This window comes from Nyctereutes procyonoides, unplaced genomic scaffold, assembly GCF_905146905.1.
Source record: "Nyctereutes procyonoides isolate TBG_1078 unplaced genomic scaffold, NYPRO_anot_genome, whole genome shotgun sequence".
Classification (NCBI taxonomy): domain Eukaryota; kingdom Metazoa; phylum Chordata; class Mammalia; order Carnivora; family Canidae; genus Nyctereutes; species Nyctereutes procyonoides.
This window is the reverse complement of record NW_026575046.1, coordinates 59,284,628-59,302,072: the sequence shown is the minus strand read 5'-3', so window position 1 is coordinate 59,302,072 and position 17,445 is coordinate 59,284,628. Positions and strand designations below refer to the sequence as shown.

The window sequence follows — 17,445 nt, the reverse complement described above, 5'->3', positions numbered from 1 at the left end:
GTGCAGCAAGGTCCACGGCTTTCTGCTTTTCTTGCCGGGAAGAAAAAGACAACGACCTGGAGCCCCCGAGCCCCAGAAGGAACAAAACTCAAATAGGTTTCTTTAGTCTGAAAGATCCCCACTAGGCGGAGTGGGCCGGCGCGTGGCAGGTGCCACAGGGCGGGGAGGACAGGGCCCCGGGGAAATCGGGCACCCCGGGTGTGCGCTCGAGGCCTGAGGCCGCTGAGATTAGCCTGGCCGTGGCCGTGGGGTCGGGGGACACGGACTGGTGTCTGCATCCCTGGATGTTCACGGGTGTCCCATGTCTCTCCCTGCCCACCCAGGACAACAAGGAGGAGCCAGTTGGCGTCAGACCAATGCTGTGAGGGGGGTGAGGAGGAGAGCCGCTGTCCATCACCCAGCTGCCAGACCTAGAAAGGTAAGCGCAGACCCCTGCCGCGCTCACGACACAGCCACCTTGCCGTGACACCTGGCCGGGGGCCCTGACCAGGCGGCTGGGTCCCCCTGGGGCTGGCCGAGCGGAGCATGGTCACTGGTCTTTGCCCCCAGCCCTTGACCCAGGTGCTGGGCCTCTGTAGCTCCGCGGGTGTATCCGGTACGAAATGCTGCTGGGCTTTTTTAGTTTGTCCATCTCGAAAACGGGTCACCGTTTACTCCAGTTCCTGAGGATTCTGTGAACCTGTCGGGCCTCTCGGTTATTTGGAGTTAGCCTGTCGTAGCAGCCTGGTTCCGTTTGAACTCTGCGGGCATGGCCGGGGGTCCCGGCCCCTGTGGATGGAGCATTGAGGCCACATGTCCACGGGGCCAGACGGGGCTTGAGAAGAGAGGGTTTTCTAAGGCAGAACTGGCCGGACGTGTGAGTCGTTGGAAATGTGGCTGTGGTCTCCCTTTGTGGCAGTATTTGAGACTTCAAAGTGATTTCCCTGATAGCTCTGGGCAGGAATGATTATCTGCATTTTTACACTATGAGACCAAGGCTCAGGGAAGTGAAGGGTCCTGCCAGGGGTCACACAGCAAGCTCTGCTCACACCGTAGAGGCTCCGCTTTATCCCATCTGCTGTTGGCCATTTCTGCACTTGGACTTGCACTGCGCTGCTCTGGTCTGGCCACTCACCCTGTAGAAGTCTGGCTGTTGAGCCCAAGCAATCACTGGTCTTTATGGCATGACTGCAGTGGGGCCCATCCCTCATCCGTCCGTATACCTGTCATCCTGTCATCCATCCCTTCACGTTGCCATCTTGCCATCCACCCATCCTCCCACCAAACCATCCTTACTGTTCACTCCTCCATCCATCCACCCATCCACCCATCCACCCATCTGTTCGTCCCCCTATCCTTCCAGCCATCCATTTGGGCATTAAGCTCACACATCAGACACTCACTGAATTATACCAAGCCAGGCCTGCATTAAGGGCTGAGTTTTGAAGATGTACCAGATCCAGCCCTGCCCTGAGATGGTGCAATTTGCGATGCGGGCAGGCCCCACTTTGTAAGTTCAGTGCTCAAGGCTTGTGTCGTGTCTGTGATTACACAGGGAGGGGAGGAGGAGAGGCCATGTGCTTGGTTCTGCAGGTAGGCATTCAGGGAAGGCTTCCTGGAGGAAGTGGCATCGTCCATTTACTCATACCCTAAATGTACATTGAGAAAGTCTCTGTGCTTGATGTTTTGGAGACACAGCAGGAAATAAAATGAACAAGACCTCCTCTCCTCATGGTGCCTACATTCTTGTGAAGAGGCATGGACAATAAATACCTAAAATGTGACATATAATATGCCAGGTGATGCCAGGTTCTAAGAAGGGAAGTTCGGAGTCTACCAAGGGGGATAAAGTGGACATCCTCGGACAAAGGGTGGCCATGAAAGGCCTCTGACAAGGCAGCATTTGAACAGGGATGTAAATGGAAGGAGGGAATGAGACAGGTGCTTGGCATGTTCAAGGAATGCCATGTGGCCGGGTGAAGTGAGGGGCTGGGAAATCAGAGAGATCTTGGGGGACCCAATCACCTGGACAGGCAAGAGTGGAGCAAGGAAGTGGCCGGGACCCAGGCGGCGATGGTGGCGACTTGGTCCAGGGGCAGGGGACCATGGGAGTCTGAATGTCCTTCAGCGATCTCACAGGCAGGCGTGCATGTGGGTTAGAGGTGCCAGAGGAGAGAGGACGGGGACTGTCGAGGGAGGCTCTGGGGTTTGGGACAGGAGCCACCGGTAGGACAGAGGTGGTCATTTACTCGGCCCAGAATGAGGGTGGGCGAGGGCCGCAGGAGGCCAAGGAGTGTGTCTTAGACACGTGACCTTGGAGATGCCTCTGAGACACCCAAGTGGAAAGCTTGAGCGGGCAGTCGGCTACAGGCGTCTGGGAGGCGGAGAGGGCCTGGCCGGAGACAGACACGTGGGAGCTGCTGTGCCCGATGAGGTTGCAAGCCATGAGGCTGGTGAGATCACCTCGGAGTGAGCGGGGAGGGAGCCGATCAGAAGCCTGAGCCTGAGTCATGGGCCTCCAGCCCTTGGAGGGAGGGAAGACGGGGTGAGGGCCGGGGTGAGGACCATGAAGGAGACAGGAGGTGCGGCCAGGGCCGTGGGAGAACCGAGAGAGCAGGCTCTCGGGGGACGAGGGGAAGTTTGCTGGCCAAGCAGGGAAAGGACACTCCAGGCAGAGGGAACAGCTTAGGAAAGGCTCAGAGGCCTCAGTAAATGAGCGGTGCCTAGTTGGAGAGGGGTGGAAGAGACTGGGAGACACCAGAGCAGCCTCCCCCTCCACACCTGGCCGCACCGGGGTCCGGGTGTCTGGGCTGAGGCTGAGCCCATGTCCAGGGACCCTCGGAGTTACCCGGGCTGGCGCTCTCTGGTCTCAGCTGAGTCTCCTGCCCTGATGTCTGCACACTTTGCACCGTCTTTTAAGAAGTGTCTACGTGTCCTGACCTCCCACCTCCTCTGTGAGGCCCTCGGGCTCAGGAGACCTCCCCCTTGCCTGGAGCACTTTTCAAGGCGGCAGCCCTGAGCCGCCTGCACTGGGAAGGGCACCCAGCAGCTTCCTATTCAATCTCAAAGCATTGCTGGATCCTTTATCTTAAAAGAAACCGTAGAAACTTCCTGGACTCTGAGTGTGTGTCAGAGCTGGCCGCTCAGGCTCACCGCTCACCGGTGCCTTTGGTGGGCAACTGTGTGTGAGTTTGGTGGCGGAAGGTCCTTTGTGAGTCTGCGGGGCTTCTGACTCAGCACTCAGCGGAGAAGATGCCCACAGCTGTGCCAGGGAAGGCTGCAGAGGGGGCCGCTGCCCGGAGGCCAGGCAGGTGCACATCGGGCCGCGTGACCTGGGACGGGAGGAACGGCAGGCTGGCGGCCGACTGGGGGGCTCCGGGGGCACCGTCCCACCCGTCTGCCTGCGTACACAGCTCCCTAGGACCGGGGTGAGGCCAAGGCTCAGGACACTTCTCCCTCTTCCCTCTGGGCAGACGCGCCTCTGACCCTGCCCTGGGGAACCGGGAGACCCCGGGACGCACACTGACACGCGGGGCCCTGTGCAGGAGGCTGCCGTAATCTAATTAGTGTGCGGCGCGGGCGGGCCCAGTAATCCTCTGCCTTTAGACTCACTTTCCTTTAAGCCTGCCTCCGCCCAATCTCTCCCTAAATCCCTCCACCGCCTGGGTGACGTCGGGTGGGAGTGGACTTATCTCCACCGAACAGATGAGTAGAGCAGGGCCAGAGCGGAAGAGGCTTCCGTGATGCCACAGCGACCAGTGGCAGGGCTGAGCTCCGAACCAGTGCCTCTGGTTACCTGTGCCCTTCTCTTACCTGTGCCCTTCGCAGGCGCGATCACATAGGCCTCCCTCTGCAGGTTCCTCATTTTGCAGATAAGGAAACAGAGGCCCAGAGAAGCTAAGATACCCGCCTGCAAGCCAAGGGCACCAGAATGTGCCCGGGCCCCCTGAGTCCAGCCAGCCCCAGCCCCCCTCAGCAGGTGCAGGGATGAGGACCCAGACCCTGCCCACCTCCTCCTGGAGAGCCCACGGCCTCTGTCTTCCAGCAGCCTTTGGCACTCGCTCTGGTTGAAGGCACCAAGTTCCTCATCAGAAGGCTCCATTGTGCCTATTGTTTAAATATAGATTACTAATGAAATGCCTTTTCATTGCCTTCCCAGTGAATAGTTTCCGTGTAAAGTTAATTTGCAGTGTTATGTAAATTCTGTTTAACTTCAATCAAGTTTCTAATTATGTTTTTACCGCAGTAATTCCCATTTGATTTGTCATCTCCTGTTAGGTATTTAATGTTCGGTGGGCGGGTGTGCTTTCCCTCTGCCTCTCGGTTTTCCAGGGCTTTCTCCCTCCCTGACCCCTGCTCCCTGTCCTCCTTGCTGCTTCTCGCTCCGCCTTCTTCAGCCCTGCCCCTTGCTTCTGGGTTATTCCCCTTGCCCTCTCCGTCCCCTTCCTCCTCCGTTCCCTGCCCCTCTGCTCTTTCTGGCTGTCTTTCCTCCTCGCCCCCCACCCCCACCCCCTGCCCTCCTTCCCACTATCAGCTCTCCTGGCCCCCTTCTCTGTTTCTCCAACCTCTCCTCTCTTGCTCTTCCTGGGTGTCTGTGTTTCTCCGTGTGTCTCTCCCCCTCCCTAACCCTCACCAGCTCTCTCCCTCTCCACCCCCCATCCCTGCACCCTGGGGACCCTCACAGAAGCTGCCTGCAGGACTGCAGGGGGGGAGGTGAGAGTCAGGACTGGCTGGGTGTACATCCCTGGGGAACCCAGGCCCGGGCCTCCAAAACCTTGTCAAGGGCTTTGTAGAGGACAGGCCAACCCAGCGCTGGAGGCCTGGCCCACCCACCCCCACCCCGAACCTCGGGTTCTGGAGTTCTGGGGAGAACACACGCTAGAAGCCAGCTCTCAGGGGGAAGATCCTGGCCCACCCCATATTGACCGTGTGACCTCCAGGTTGCTGAGCCCTCGTCTGTCACATGGGGTGACAGCCTTACCTACCTAGTGGGCTGGCTGTGAGGAGTCGGTGATAGAGCAGAGGCCGAAGGACTTAGCCAGGCCTGGCCGGAAGTGGCTTCTGTCTGAGAACTCCCAGCCACGCCTCTGGTCTCTGTCGCCTTCCTGAGGTGTCTGGGAGGTGGCTTTCTGTGCCGCTGGCCTGCTGGGGGTCAAGCCTGAGACCAGGGCAGGGGGCTGGTATCATGCCACGCCCCACCCCCAGCCCATCTCAGCCCAGCCTGTCAAGAGATGGGACCCCCCCTTCTCCCTGGGTGGGCCTGTCTCTGGGCTATGGAGACAGGCCTGTCATTCTAGGGAAGCATTGGAGGCACAGACACCCCCCTGCCCCCACCCTGCAAAGCTGAAAGGGCCCTCCAAGACCCTGGCCTGCAGACCTTTCCTGAACAACAGCCCAAAGGCAGACTCAGCCTAGGTACCCCCTTCGCCCACTTTTTGTCCTCCCTGGATGCCCCCGTGGCCAGCCACGGGGTCCTGCTGCAAAACCCCTGCTCCAGTACAACGCCTTGACAGGTCGGCCGCTGACTCACTCGGAGACTCCTCCCAGAGCCTCGGCTCCCCTCCTGCCCCACATCCCATCCTGGGCTTCGGGGATTCTCCGGGCCTGGGCGGCCACCGCTTCCCAGCAGGCAGCTGCCCTCTGGGTGAGGAGCTCGGAAGGAAAACACCCCACAGCGGCCAGCGGGCGTGGCGTGGGGCGCAGGCTCCTCCTCTCCTCCCCCCTCCTCCCTTCTGCTCCCCATCCTCCCCCTCCTCCCCCTCCCGCCCCCACTCCTCTTCCCATCCAGCATGCCCCTGGCGCGTCCAGGAAGCAGAAAACAAGTGTTTGGAGAAGGCATTCTTCTGGGTGAAGAAAGGCAGGCCCAGTCACTTGTCCTTCAGAGACATCGGAACCTGAGCTGGCCCAGGCCCTGGCCTGCTGGGCCACATGGCCACCTGACCCACTGTGAGGGTGTGTGTGTGTGTGTGTGTGTGTGTGTGTGTGTGTGTGTGTGTGTCTGTCCGTCTCTGGTTCAGGAAACCTTAGCCAGTCACGTGGCCGCTTTCTCTGTTTGTCCAAGTAAGCAGTTTGGGCCGGCTGCAGCCAGGAGGCTGAGACAGGGAGCCAGGGGAGGGGCCCACGCTGGCGTGGGGGGTGGACGCACGGATCCCTGGGGACACAGGGCAGCCCTGGAGTCCTCGGGCCTCCGGATTTGCCGTGGGGAGGCCTGGCCTGGGGAATGGCCTGGCTCCCCGTCTCCTGCCCTCCTTGGATCTCTCCTACCTCTATCTGTGCAGGAAAAGTATTGGACTTACTAACTCCAGGGAACCTTCCCAGCCCTGAAATGTCCTCTAACCAAGAAGAGCTCAAAAGGGCCGAGCCTCGGCCACACAGAGGGGCACGGCGTCTGCACCCACCATCTGTTGTATCCTGGGGCACGTTGCTGAGTACTGGCCCCTCCGCAGGAAGCCCAAGTCAGGCCTTCCCCTATGCACCCAGCAGGCCACTGATTAATTCAACAGACAAGCACTGAGCACCTACTATGTGTCAGGACCTGGGCTGGGCAAGAAGGAGGGTCCTCAGAACATGAATCTTCTAGAACTTCTGTGGGCGGGATCACCTTTTACTGCAGAGGCCCCTTGTTCCTGTCATGAAGCAGCCATGACCCGTGCCACTGCCCTTCCAGGAGGACGATGGGCGCGCAGCACCCAGTAGGGCACAACCAGCACGGCTCAGCGACGTGCCTCGTCTCTCACAGAGCAGCTGGGGTGAGGGTCCCCTTCCTCCGGCGTGGCGGGAGCCAGAGCAGATGTAAGCGGAGTGCAGAGGTCCTGAACCCTGGGTACCTCAGGGCCTCCTCTGAGGCCACCTGGGTGGAGAGCCCCAGGGGAAGTGGGCCTCCTGCAGGTTTACCCAGCCTGCCCGGCACGACTTCGCTCTAGACGGTACAGTCCCCCTGGGACCTGGAGGCGGAGGGGGGCCGTGGGGGCCCCGGGGGTGGCCGTGAGGGCCTTGCATCTGAGAGCCCACCTGGGTTCGAGTGTCTGTTTCCCCGCTTCCTCCCTGCTCCTTCTCTTTCTCCTTCTTTTGACAAACATTTCCTGGCAGCCAAGTGTGTGCCAGGCTCGTGCTCAGTAAAAGACACATCCCTGGCCCTGTAGATGCTCACTGCCAAGCTGGCAGCAGGCAGCATCTCGGGGTGGACCCAGGGTCCAGGCCAAGCTGAAGACCAGGAGAGAGGCAGCCATAGGATGCCCACTGGGGTGCAACAGACCCCCCACCCCAGGCCGCCCTGGGCTCTGGGCAAACTTAGGCATACTTCCCCCAGGTGGGCTCATAGCCGAACCCACCAGGTGCCCAGGTTGCAGGCCTCACAGAGCGCTGCCAGACCTGGCTTCTGCTGTGATTGCATTCGGGGGTACTCAGCCTGGAAGAGTCCCACGGGCTCATGAGCCCAGGGCCATTTTGTCAGAGCTAGAAAACTCCTGTTCGGAAAAGGGAGAGGAGTGCAGTGGCCGGTGGCTGAGCTGGTGACGTGGGCCAACCATCCTGCCACCCACAACTGAATATGGGTCCTGGACGGGTGGTTATAAAGGCAGGAGTCCCAGAAGGCCACTTAGGGCAGTGCGTCCCTGGCCTTGACTTGCATGCCCCCAGGGTCAGGAAACTGAGTCCTGCCCCGTGGCTTCTGTCCTCCCCCCTGCTCACCTCGGGCCCCTGAACCTTAGGCTTTGGGCGACCCTGACAGAGTTCTTTGTGATCTTTGCTCCCTCCAGGCCGAGCATCAAGCTGGGCCCACAGACAGCCCCATCAGGGCCTGTTGGTTCGCAGTCCTATGGGTAAGCCATCAGGGCCCTGCACTGGGCAGCCGGCTCTGAGCCCAGGGGATCAGAGCCACCCCAGCCTGGCCCTCAGGGAGGTTCTGAGGCTGCCCACGGTGCCCGCCAGAGACCTGGCTCCCAGCTCTCTCCCTGCCCCTGGGGTGCTCTCAGGCAGGCTGGAAGACTCTTCTGGATGTTCCGGCCTATTTGCTCTCTGAGGCATCTGTTTGCCCAGCAGCCTTGAGGCAGATGTGGGATGCCGAGGCTTCCCAAAGCCTGGGCCCCAGGAAGGCAGGAGGAGCAGGACTGGGGGCGAGGGCCCTTGTTCAGGCCTTTTCCCCCCTTCACAGGGCCAGGCCACCAACCTTGACACTCCCACCACGTCCCCACTTACGAACAGTGGATTTCCAGCTCCAGAAACTCGGGGAGCAGTCTGGGTTCACGTGGAGGCTGTGGGCGGTCCCACAGCCCCGGGGCCAAGCTTCCGTCCCACCCAGTCCCACCCAGCCCCACCCAGCCCCGTGTTCAAGGATCCAGGCTTGCAAGGCTGGGAGTAGGATGAAGGGGTCTGGGTCCCGGTGCCGTGCCGGGCCTTGGCTGGACGACGTGCTGTTCTGGGGTGGGGGCTGCGCTCCCCGCCGGGGCTGCCTGGGCAGAAGGAGAAGTTGCTTGCCTGCCCCCCATCTTGGACCACGAGCAAGTTCTGCCTTGCAGCCTGACCTCTGGCACTGCCGCTCTGCCCCGAGTCGGGGAACACCACCACCCCAGGGCCCCGGGAGGGGCTGATTCCCGCCGCCCCTGCTCAGCTGCACCTGGGCTTGTGCGCCGCTGGGGAGAAAACCCACTGCTGCTTTCGTGGGGTCCTTTGCTAGGACTGGCTGGAGGTCTGGAGGTCGGAGGGGGGGCTGTTGGCCACCGAGCAGGCCAGGGCAGCCTGCCGGCTCTCGCCCCGGAGAACTCGAGTGCTGGTGAGGAGGCCCCACGGGGCCCTGCCTCTCTCCTGGGCCGGTCCTGGGCCGGTCCTGGGCCGGGTGGGGCCAGCGGGGCAGGAAGCCGGCGGAGGCCTGGAGGATGGGACTCAGGGTGGTCTGGGCCTGCGCCAGGGATGAGGCAAAGCCCAACCCCGGCCCGGCCCCAGGCCACGGCCACACAGGTCACCCACCCGACAGGAAACCCTGCCCGGCACCCCCTCGGTTCCACCCTGTGTTTCCCGCGGGTGGCGCTTCTATTTCCCGTGGGAGCTGCTGCCAGGAATCATACCCTCTTGAGAAAGGAAGCTGGACCTCAGGCTCTCAGGCTGCCCTGCCTCTGACCTGCACTGACCTCCGCCTAGATCCTCCCACTGGTAGAAGCTTTGAGCCCACGCCCATGCCTCACCCCACACATGCTGATGACTTATCTTCTCCCAGACAGTCGGTCGCCTTTAGGGACAGGCAAGAGAAACCTCATAGTAGGGCTAGGCCTGGGAGCCCAGAGACCAGGGTTCGGGGTCTAGGATCCACCACCAGCTTGCTGGTGCACCCGGGCAAGTCCCTCCACACCTCTGGGCCTCGCCCTGTCGAAAGGCAAGGGAGAAGAAGCAGCAGCTCTGCCCAGCGAAGAGCATCCCATGAGATAGAGGATTTGGAAGTAGAATAAATTTGTACCCTACAAGGACAGCCAGGTTTGGGATTAACTGCCCCAGAGCCTGCCTCACGCACTCCAGACAGTTGTCTGCAGCCCAGCCAGGGCACGTTGTCTAGGATGAGCCCCAGGCAGGGAGAGAGAGGCATGGGTGGCTGCTAGTGTCCCCATGGTGGGTGGGGGTGATGATGCCAGCACGACCCTCCTCCAGGTCACCCCGTGACTGGGATGAAGCTGAGTATCCGCACCCAGGAAGGAGCTTGCGTTTCTCTGTCCTCCCGGGCCCACTCACCTGCTCCAGTCTGCCGAAGTGGCTATGCTGGGCTTCGAACCGGGCAGCTGGCCCCGGGGTCAGTGCCCTTGGCCACTGGACCACCTGCTTCTCTGACCCATGGCCTCCTCCCCAAGCCAGGCACCCGCAGCCTATACCCCCAGCTCGCCAGGGCAGAGGGAGTGTCAGGATGCCAAGTGAGCAGATCCGAGTTACCAGGATACTGGATAGGTTGATGCACTCGGGGTTACCCTGACCTGTGGACCAGCTAAGAGCATGTCAGCAACCGGGAAGCCCTGAGGTCCCTGCAGCCCAGCCCTTCCCCATGATACGGTGACAACTCAGCCCCGGCCTTGGACGCCTCGTCCCTCTGCACTTCAGCATTTGCATCTGCCAAATGGGTCTTTCAGAGCCAGCTGTGAGGGGTCCTTGATATTCTGGGTGCACGGTGCCTGAGCCCCCACGGCCCCTCAGTGGGTATTTGTTTTTCCCCAGTGCATCCGGCCGCTGGCACCGGGGACATTCCTGGCAGCAGGATTAATGTGGGAAGGGGTGCAGAGGTGGGGAGACCCAGACATGTCTAGGCAAAGGTCACAGGTCAGAGGCAGATGGGGGCCTTGAACTGTGAGGCTGGAGAGTTACAACTGAGCCTCGCAGACAATGGGGAGCCATCAAAGGCTCTTGGACGGAGGAGTGACATGTTGGGGAGAGGAAGTGGCAGCGGGGAGGTCTGATGTGTCCATCCAGGTATGGGGCTCTGATTCAAAAGGAGTCATGTGGCTAAGAAGGTCGACCTCAGCGGGTGGCTTGGCAGGCCTCAGTTTTCCTCCTCTGAACTGGGTACGTGGTCCCCAGGGCACCAGCCATCGCAGACTGGATGTCTGCCGGCCACGGCAGGGAGGGGCCGGGTCAGCGCTGATGCCTCTCCCTCTGCGATGCCTCTCCCTCTGCGTGTCCCAGAGTCCGTGTCCCCCCTCCTTGGGCTGGGCTGGCTTTCCCACCCAGCCCTGGGTGGGGCCCCTCTGCTCCTTCCTCCCTCTGTGGCTTTCTGGTCCTGAACAGGAGGGGCCTCGAGGTTGCAGTGGGCTGTGGGGTGTGAACCAGGGTGGGGACCCTGGCAGTGGGCGGAGTCACGGGATGGGTGGCCATGAGTCAGGAATTGCTGGGCCCGTGTGTCATCTGTCCGCGTGCTGTCCTGGCTGCCCTGGGCCTCCTGCCTCGTGCCTCACACGTCTGCACCTGTGGGCTGTGCTGCTGGGCCAGCAGCGCTCTGTTTCCAAGAGCTCAGAGCCAAGGCCCAGGAATCCCAGGAGTCAGGGTGCCCGGACGCCAGGTCTCGGATTCCCCCAACATGCACGGGGATCTTGGGCACGTCCCCTCCCTCCCCAGGCCACACTTCCCCGGATTGAAGAGTGAGGGTGGGGCTGGCCAGAGGCCCTCAGCGCCTGCTGCACAGGAGAGCTAGGACAGCTTCGAGAAGTGGTGCAGCCCAGCCCGAGAAGTGGTGCAGCCCAGCCCGGTTCAGCCCGATTCCCGGGGCAGAGCCTGGTGGGGCACCTGTGCTCTGCAGGGCCCGTGGTGTGCTGCGCTGTCCACACTGTGGACTCTGGGGCTGGGGGCCTGCACCCAGTCTAGCTCCGCCACCTTCTAATGCCGTGAGCAGGTGACTTCGTGTGTTTGGCTTCCTCAGCTGTGAAATGGGGGCGCCAGGACCTCCTTGTAGAATCGCTGTGGGGTGACCAGTGCCCCACGTCCGATGGAGCCACGCCTATGCTGGATGTGGCAGGCACCGTGCACCCGCCAGCGGCTCTGCCTCTGACCTGAAGCTGTCTTCACCCTGAGCGACCTCTCACTGCTCCTTCATGCATCTGGCAAATCCTCCAGCGGCCCTTCTACCTGGAAGCCCCATGCTGAGTGCTGTGAGCAACGGGAAGAGGGCACCCGTCATGGGGGCTGACTTCAGCCCCTTCTTTTAGCCTCCCGGGGGGTCCATTCCCAGCAGGCAGGTTCTCTCAGTCCCAGGGATTGGTGGGCACGTGAGAGGGGGGCTCCCCTCCCAGATCCCTTGAAGTTGCTGGGCTGAGGGAGCCTCCAGACTCCAGGAAGAAGGAGGCCATCGTAGGCTAGCCCTGACGCCTCAGCTGGAAGGCAGCTGCGGAGGTCCTGGCACCTCCTGCTGGGACCCTGGGACGCGCTCTGGGCGTGTGATGGCTCCCACAGGGCTGGGCTCTGGGCGGCCCAGGAAGACAGCGTCAGCCAAGGCTGGTGGTGGAGAGGATAGAGCAGGAGCTCCTCACCGCACGCTGCCTGGCCTGACCACATCCCCCACCCCCCAGAGCTCCTCAGCAGCCCTGGGGATTGGCCGACATCATACCCTTGCTTTATAGATGGAAGATGGGACATCTTGGGATGGGGGGCACTGGCCCAGGGCACGGAGGGCATAAGGGCAGAGGCAGGGCCAGGACCAGCATCATTTAGGCAGGGTCGGTGAAGGGTGGGGGGAGACAGTCAAGCTTCCCTGGGCAGGCAGGGCAGGGCAGGGCACTAGTGAGTGTCTTGGGATGGGCTGGAGAGTACAGCGTGATGATTGGAACACCCTATAGCCAAGCCCCCAGTGGCCTTCCCAGACCACGTGGGGCTGCCTGTGCAGGGTGGACTGGCATTCCCACGAACAACAAGACCCCCTGTGGCCTGGTCCTCCAAGGGCCAGGAGTTGGGCCACTCATTTTACCCCCCGTTAGACCTTCTCCCTTCCCATTATACCATTGAGTAAACTGAGGCAGGGATAGGTAGAGGGACATGGCTAAGGCCATATGGCTTGTAAGCAGCAGAACCAGGATTTCATCGAGGCCTGGCTGACATTAGGGCCTCAGCGCAAACCGATGACCTCCTGTTAGCAAGAACAGTGCTTTCCTTTGTCCGGCATCTCCTAAATCTGGGCCTCAGCCACCACCTCAGACCCGCCTGGCCCCCGTGTGGCCAGAATCCCAGAGGGATGCCTGTTTGGGGAGTGTGAGCGCCAAGGGCTGGCTGGCCCTGGCCCAGGAGAGGGGTGGCCAGGCATGCTGGGTGCTAGGCAGAGTGCCCGTACCCATCAGCCTCTCGACCTTCCTGTCCACCTCCTCAAGTGGAGGGAGCACAGGGCTTGGAGTCCAGGCTGCCCGTGGAGCTGCCCAGCCCTGTGCCAGTCATGGATGAAACGTCAGCCCAGCTAATCCTTCAGCCAGTGGTTGGCTCAGATGAGGACACGGAGACCTAGGGGGACAGGTGACTGGCTCATGAGTCCATATCAGCTCCTTGGTCCAGCCTCAGCACCAGAAGTGACCCGCTCTTTGGTTCTCATCTTGGTCTTGGGCCCGCCCTGGTCCTCTTTGGACACGTGTCCCCTCCTCAGTGAGGTGACAGGTTAAAAGAGGACTTCCAAGGACTCTGCTGAGAGCCTCTGCCAGCCTCTGTTAATGCCGCAGAGGAATTGGGCTTGGGGGTGTCGTTGGGGTGGCGATAAGGGGTATCCCTCCAGGACTGTCCTTAGAGGGGCAGTGCAGCACCAGGTGACAGGTGCCAGGCCACCTCAAGCAGAGTGAGCAGAGGCAAGAGACAGAGTCCCTAAGAGGGGGTCATGGGCAAAAATTCGGTTTAGATCATCAACATCAGGACTGGCAAGAACCTGGGTGGGCATCAGGGGCCCAGGGTTGGCCCAGCCCACCTGGGTGCCTCTTTAGGCAAGACCCTCACCCCTGGCAAGGGAGAGGCGCTGCCCACGCTCAAGGGGCTGATGAGAGGGTAGGTGTGGGAGGAGCTCCTGGTACAGAGCTTACTCCTAGGCGGTGCCCAGCGCCTTCGGGGCTTGTGTGGAAAGAGATTGGGAGCATGTGGCCGAGGGGCCTGAGGCCAGGATTCACTTGACAGAGGCCTGGGTCTTTCTCCTTCTCTGTGACAAGAGATCCAGTGTCTTTCCCCAGGCAAGACCCCACATCTGTACACGGCAGCAACCCTAAACCAGTGATAACAATGACAGTCCCCGTTTGTGGACCATGTCCCATGCGAGCGCAGTACGGGCATTGTCCCGTTACCACCCTACAGCTCTGACAGGAGGGATTCCTATCATCCCCATTTTAGAGGTGAGGAAACCAGAGCCCAGAGAGGCTAAGGCTCTTGGCCGACGTCACAGCTCAGGAAGCAGCAGAGCGCAGGCCCCGGGATCTGCTCCGTCAGAACCCAGAGCCCTGCTGTGCATCCCCGGTCTACGTTGTGTCCTTGCCCCTTGATTAGAAGAGAGATTGTTTATTTGATGCCTGGGAGAGAGGGGCGACCCCTCCGCCTTCCACCAGCGTGAGGGGGCCGCAAAGCCAGGGCCAGACCCCTCTGTGGTCTCAGTTTACCCCTTTGTGCAAGCCCAACACCAAGGGGCTGGGTGGCTTGCTGGGGCAGGGAAGGCCCACACGTGCACACCGTGAGCCTGGATACCCCTGAGAGGCGGGAGGGGTGAATGCTGCCCCGGGAGGCCTGGCCGAAGCACAGAGTGAGCACTTTCTGGCTCTGCTAGGGCTCCCTGGAAGAGGTGCCACTCCAGCTTGGCCTTGAACACCCAGCAAGTCAGGATTAGGCGCCGGGTGAGGCGCTGGAAGGGGCCCCCAGGGACGTATCCGTATGTGGCGGGGGATGCTTGGGCCCCCAGCCCTTGAATGCAGCTTTTCCCCGGCTCCCGGAGGCTACCCACAATTCTCTCTTCATCCCAAAGCTTTTCTCCCACCAGGCCTCTGGGCCTCTGCCCTCCTGCCTGAGACACTGGCCGCAGGATGCTGCCCCAGGCCCTCTGTTTTGCTGTCAGGCCAAAGTGAGCACAGCCACCCGCATTCTGTCCTAGAATTATCCGGCTCGCTGTGTTCTCCTCGCCTCCCCTTGGACGAGGTGCATACACCCTTGGGAGGCATGCAGGCTGGCACTTGCCAGCCTCTGCCCCTGCCCCCCTCTCTCCACCTCCCCACCCCAACCCTGCTCCTTCTCGTCCTCCTCCAGCAGATGGTAGGCATTGTCATGAATTGTTGAAAGATGGATGGATGGATGGATGGATGGATGGATGGATGGGAGGAAGGAGCAACGCCCAGCAGTCATTTCTCCATTTTCAAAAAGGGGATGCCAATCTCAGAAGTGATGAGGGTGGAGAGGGCAGTTCTGGGAGCCCTGCCCTCATCCAGCTCCCGCTCTTCAGGTGCCCCGTGGTGCCAGGACGTGGCCCCACATCTGCGCTGGGCATCTACTGTCCTCGGAGCCGTCCCCACCTGGAGGTGCCCATCGGGGCCCCGCAGCCGACTTGCCAGGCCTACGCCTCAGTCCCGAGGCCCCGCAGGTCAGCAGTGACACCTGGCTGCCCTTCCCCCGTGGCTGACCAAGATTCCACATGGAGAGGAGGAGGCGGGAAGCCCCCAGGGGCCCTGGGCTGGGCTTCCCCGGGCCTGGGTGTGGGCAGGCTGTCAGGACAGCTCCCAATACTCCCGGAGGAAGTGAAAACAGGATGATCAAACCAAGGGTAGTTCGTGATCCTCGGACAGCCCGACCCAGGAATCCCCGGGACCCCAGACAACTCCATGCTAGGTCTGCTCTCTTATCTGTTCCTTAAGGACAACTGCAGCTACTCCTCTTTGGTGAAAAGATTCGGGATTTCAATTTCCATCGTACCCTGAGCACCCGGGCCACCCAAGCCTCCAGGCTCCACTCTGTTGTTCCTGGAATGAGTGGCCAAGGGTCTCAGGGCCAAAGAGATGACCGGTTTTAATTACACAAGGAGAAAGAAAGAAATGGCATCAAATGTCTGGAAGTTCAGGAAGGGAGAGATCACTCTGGGGACTCGCGGGGGAGGGCAGCCTGGTGGAGGCAGCCTGTCGAGCACCGAAGGAAGGGGTTCTGATGGGCAGAGCTTGTTGAAAGTAAGACCCTGAACCTTACGGGCTCCCTGGTGACGGGTTATGGTGAGGATGGAGTGGGGCAGCGAGGGCTTCTGGGGTTGCTGAGGAAGGGCCCTGGTAGGCAGGAGAATCTGGGAGTTGATGGCAGGCTGAGGGCCTCACTCTGCAGGCGTGACAAGCGTGCATGTGCCTGTGCACACGTGTGTGTGTGGGGGGGGTGTGATTGGCAGCAGGGGTGAGGAGGCCTGGCGCTGGAGCCCTGAGTGCAAGCCCAGAGGTGGCACTGGGGTAGCCCCCTGCCCCACCGCACCACGCTGGGGTAGTCCAGCCCCCTCCCGCTGTGGCCTGTGGGTAGGTCAGTGCTCTGGCCCTTGTCCTGAGCTCCCCCTGGGGCTTCCCCTACTAAGGGTTTAGTCCACGGGACAGTTCGGAGCTGCCCTTTTGCCCCCTGGCCAGCAGGCTTCAGCTTCTACCTTGGCCCAGGACCCTCAGTCTGGCTCTTCCCCAGGGTCTGGCTCCCTCTACCCCACACCTCCCCTCCCAGCTTGATGAGGTCAGGGAACATGTATTCCAGGAATGTGGGAGGCGGGGCGGCCAGCCTGGTTTGGATAACCATCGCGGTAAATATTTGCCTTGCTCCTGGAGCCAGTACCATCTGCCAGGGGGGTCGAGGGGTCTGGTCCTAGGGTCACGTAAGGGGATGCTTTCCTGGGTGGATCTCGGAGGTGGGCAAGCCCGTGGTTCCCCAGCGAGCCTGGGAGCGGGGGCTGAGGCCACCTGCCCTGTGTGCAGGGCCTGAGACAGGGCCCCTGGCCTGCTGGACCGGCAACCGCGTGGCCCGTCTGTAAAATGGGAATAACAACAGCCCAGGTGAGGAGGGTCCGCGCCACCAGAGCCGGTTCAGGGCAGTTCAGCCAGTGCAGCAGCAGGACGAATCCTGTCTGGGTGGGTCCCACGTGACCATGTTTTGTTCCCTCCTGGGCCACTTATGACCTTGAGTAATTGTCTCCTCCTTCAAACATTAACAGCCATCATCCCCCGACCTGTGTCTTCGTACGTGGCACCTGGATCCACACACCCATTTCATCTTAACCCTCAGCCATCAGGGCATGATCCGCGGCAGGCGACAGGAGCCCCAAACTCTGGTGCGGGGATGCCGTAGGTACGGCCACCTGCCTACAGACCACCCTGGGCAGGCTGCCCCCGCCCCCCAGTAGCCTGTGGGCAGGTCAGGGCTCTGGCCAGTGAGGGGCCCCTCAAGGTCAGCCCTCAGCCTCGCTGGTGAGCGAATGGCTGGAGGGGCCACTGGTCCCTGTTCAGAAAGGGGATGATGGGGGCACCTGGGTGGCTCAGTCAGCTGAGTGGGTGCCTTCCGCTCAGGTTGTGGTCCCAGGGTCCTGGGGTCCAGCCCTGCATCGGGCCCCCTGCTCAGTGGGGAATCTACTTCTCCCTCTCCCTCTGCCTGTCCCCACCACTTGTTCTCTCTTTTTCTCAAATGAATAAATGAAATATTTAAAAGAAAGAAAGGAAGGGAGGGAAAGGAAAAGAAAGGAGAGGAGGGGATCCCTGGGTGGCTCAGTAGTTTAGCGCCTGCCTTCGGCCCAGGGCGTGATCCTGGAGACCCTGGATCGAGTCCCACGTCGGGCTCCCTGCCTGGAGCCTGCTTCTCCCTCTGCCTGTGTCTCTGCCTCCCTCCCTGTGTGTGTGTGTGTGTGTGTGTGTGTGTGTGTGTGTTGTGTGTGTCTTTCATGAATAAGTAAATCTTTAAAAAAAAAGAAATCTATAATAAAAGAGAGGAGGGGGAAGGGGAGGGGAAGGGAAGGGAGGAGAGGAGAGGAGGGCTCAGAGATGCCAAGTGACTTGC

General features: G+C 61.2%; 1 protein-coding gene across 3 annotated transcripts in view; it reads left to right on the top strand.

Annotated features, from left to right (window-relative positions):
* ZMIZ1 (zinc finger MIZ-type containing 1) overlaps window positions 1-17,445 on the top strand; it is a 230,008-nt gene that overhangs the window by 66,152 nt on the left and 146,411 nt on the right. For all 3 annotated transcript variants that reach the window (XM_055325669.1, XM_055325671.1, XM_055325668.1), the window contains exon 3: window positions 324-418. The gene's annotated coding sequence lies outside the window, so the exon portion shown is untranslated. The remainder of the gene's footprint in view (window positions 1-323; window positions 419-17,445) is intronic.